The 3,532-nt window shown below is 32.3% G+C and overlaps 1 pseudogene; it reads left to right on the top strand.

Annotated features, from left to right (window-relative positions):
• Positions 1–16: 16 nt before the first annotated feature.
• Positions 17–1,490, top strand: LOC111693042 (annotated as a pseudogene).
• The last annotated feature ends 2,042 nt before the right edge of the window (positions 1,491–3,532 follow it).

Below are 3,532 nucleotides of genomic sequence, written 5' to 3'. Positions count from 1 at the left end.
GGACATTCTTATGATCATGGAATATTTTAATAATAATAAAGACTACATAAGCTCTGAAATGAGAGGTGTTAAATTACAAAGGTAAGTAAAATATTCAGGATTCATACTTCAAAAGTAATAAAGAATTCCCTGACTTTTCCAGTTTTTCCCTGACTTATAAAAAAAATCCAGGTCACTTGTACTTCATTATTTCATACTAATTGGTGTTTATGCATTAAATTTTTTCTCGACTGGACTCCATAATCTTTTTTATACCCTAATAACCTCTTGTAAAGGTTTCAAAAACAGAAATAGTTTTTTCTTTCAAGAACCAGGGCCGGCTTTTACAAAATTTCCAGTTGCAAACATCAAATTCCCTAACTTTCATGAATATTTTTAAAATTCCCTGACTATTCCCTGTTTTTTTTTATGAAGATTAACAAATCCTTACTTTTCCCGGTATTCCCGGTTTTCCCGGCCGCTACGAACCCTGAATGAGCGTATGTATAATAAAAAAATATCTATAGATTATGATTTTCAGATCAGCTAGACAAAATTATGGTGATAATGCTGTTGGTTACGTGCAAATAAAAAGAGATAACAATTTATGTACATTAAGATGTAAAATAACACCCTAACACAAAATTAGATCAAAAAATTATAGTGTGTCGTGTATAATAAATGAGAAAGAAAAAAAAGTGATGGAAGTGCAATGTTATGACTGTGCTGCATCTGAAGGAGGCTGTAAACATGCCATAGCTTTTCTGATGTGGCTACATCGACGTAGCGAAGAACCTTCGCCAACTGACGTTAAATGTTATTGGAAGAAGTCTGTACTGTCTAGCTCTACGACAATAAAAAAATATATAACGACCACCGATTTTGGAAAAAAAGAAATCAATTTGGCAAGAGATGATTCCCTTTTTACTGAATATATTCAAAAAGCTAAAAAAAAACGTAAAATTGAAAATACGCTAATGAGATATTATATCCCTCAAAAATATTCTTCTTTATCTATTCACAAACTTGCAAATAGTTTTAGAAACTCTAGTTTTCCTAAAACGCCAAAAAATTTTTTAGTTTTTTGTAAGATCCATATGGATAAAGACCTTATTTTTGAGGTAGAAAAAGATACTAGAAGCCAAAGTTGTAGTACCATTTGGCAAGAAATGAGGTATGGTAGAGTAACAGCGCCAAAAGATTACGAAGCTATAAAATGCAAAACGTTACGGCGTGTTAATAGAAAACATATTAGNAAAGCAGGTATATTCCTATCCACAGATTATCCTATAGTAGGAGCTTCCCCGGATGCTATAAACGACAATTTTGTTATAGAGATTAAAAACCCTAAAACGAAAAAGACATTCTTAAATTACATCGGCACTGACGGAAATGTTAAATTAAAATACGTTTACCAAATTCAAATGCAAATGTTTCTTGCTAACAGAAAAAAAGGTATTTTTGTTGTTGCAAAACCGGATTTTGAAACTAACAAAGAAATTGTTATATAATATTTTGAATATGATAAAGATACCGTGGAACAAATGTTAAATGAAATAACAGAGTTTTTGATAGAAGCTATTTATAATAAAATAATTTAACAAGTATATTTTTATTTTATTAAATAATTTTGGATGTTAATTAAACCACATGCAATTTGCACAATAAAATCCAAATATTTAATCAAACTGACATGAATAGATGCATGGGGTTGAAGTACAGCAAATTCGCGTATTCTTGAAATAACCCGTTCAATGTGAATTCTTAAAGCACCAATTCTCTTAGCTTCTTTTACTTCCTGTTTCGAATTTTTTAAACCTGCTTTTACAGAGGGTGGACGACAAAGTCTATTATTGTTAGGTATCAATTATCTCTTCTACATTCTTGAAACCACGGTCCGCCATTATATCAGCACCAGGTTCTAACAAAGTTAAGAATCCCGAATCTTCAGTTATTAGTTTGTCCGAGGTTCTTCCCCCGAAACCATGTGAAATGTAGGAAATAGAACCGTCCGGAGTACAAGCTATTAAATATTTTATTGTATTACAGCCTTTGTATTCTGACCACGACAAAGCCTGAAGAACTGGATTACTAGGCTTTTGAATTGAAACTTCAAAGCAGTCTATAATACTCTGGACATTTTTGTATCTGTGACGAAATGGAATTGGAAGTTGCTTTTTAATGTCTGACATAGATTTCCACTTAATAAATATTTTTAAAAGGTGAGCTAACTTTGGAAGTGTTTTTTGTATGACCATACACACTGTAGTAGTCGACAAACAAAAATCATCCGCTAACATAGTATATGATAAATTCACTTTAATTTTTTTAAGTGTGAGATATATATCAAGTCTTGTTGAATTGCATTTTTCACACAACATATTTATTATGAACATAGAATTACTTGGAATACCTAAATACATTTTCGGATTTTTCTCAATAACGTAAATTGTTCGCTTTTCTACATTTTCCTTTGCGTTCCATTTTTGTACAAATGTACCCAAAGTACTAGACTCGGTACTTGTGGAAGTATGCGACGAGGTGTATGTGCCAGTAGTACTTTGACTAGTAGTTAAAGACTCATTGGATGACTCATTGTGGCTTGCTTTTAATTTCTTTGAAGATTTGAAAAAGTTATATCTGGTTCTTTTTCGGGAGAGTTCCTCAAAATTATTTTCATTGCATAGGCATGGAAAAGAACACTGAATGGATTTAGATCGGATAAACGGTTTGAAATTAACTTGAACACATTTTTCAAAACTGGTTTTGGTTGGTAAAATATTTTCGGCAGTACTTGTCTCTGGAATTATTTTGTCGTAATCTGTTTCGAGATTTTGTATATTTTCTGTCGCATAAGAATCTCTTAATATATCCTCAATGATGCTTTTGTTTTGTCTTTTTAAAATCACTGATCGTACTTTAGCATCCTGTGTCGACTTTTTGTTTTTCTGACACTCAAATATATGAGGAATAACTCCTGGTTTTAGTTTTATTACACTACCTTTCATTGTTTTGTAATACATATAATTTTCCATATCTTCCTCTAGCTAAAATTTTAAATATATACTATATAATTTGCAAAACCAAAGAAAAAGCTAACTTACATTAAAATGATCTTCACAGCAATGCTTTGACCCCTTACTGCAAACAAATTCTTTCCTACGCATAACTTTCTGCCACAAATTCCTACTATTTTCATTTTTCGGTAATGAAATAAATATTTTATTCGGAGTCGATACTGACGTACTTTTGCAGCCTGGAACTATACAGTATTTGTACAATCCTCGGTTTCGACCCATTTGGAATAAAAACAATGACTAATGAAATTGCCAAGCGAACCACACTCCGTGCGTATTAATACAGAATGGGACGGGCAGCGAGTGCGAAGCGCGAGCGGTTAGTGTTCTGCCAGTCTCCCGTACCGGTATTATGACGTCAGGCAATGGTTTCTCAACGTTTTGCCGCGCTCTGTTTTCATTAATTTATTTCACACATTTCTCGTTGAAATAAAAAATTGATTTTTGGCATACTAACTAATTAAAGGGTAAACTTT

Source organism: Anoplophora glabripennis, unplaced genomic scaffold (genome assembly GCF_000390285.2).
Source record: "Anoplophora glabripennis isolate ALB-LARVAE unplaced genomic scaffold, Agla_2.0 scaffold6966, whole genome shotgun sequence".
NCBI lineage: Eukaryota > Metazoa > Arthropoda > Insecta > Coleoptera > Cerambycidae > Anoplophora > Anoplophora glabripennis.
Note: the sequence above shows the minus strand (reverse complement) of the source record. Positions and strands in the feature narration are given on the sequence as shown.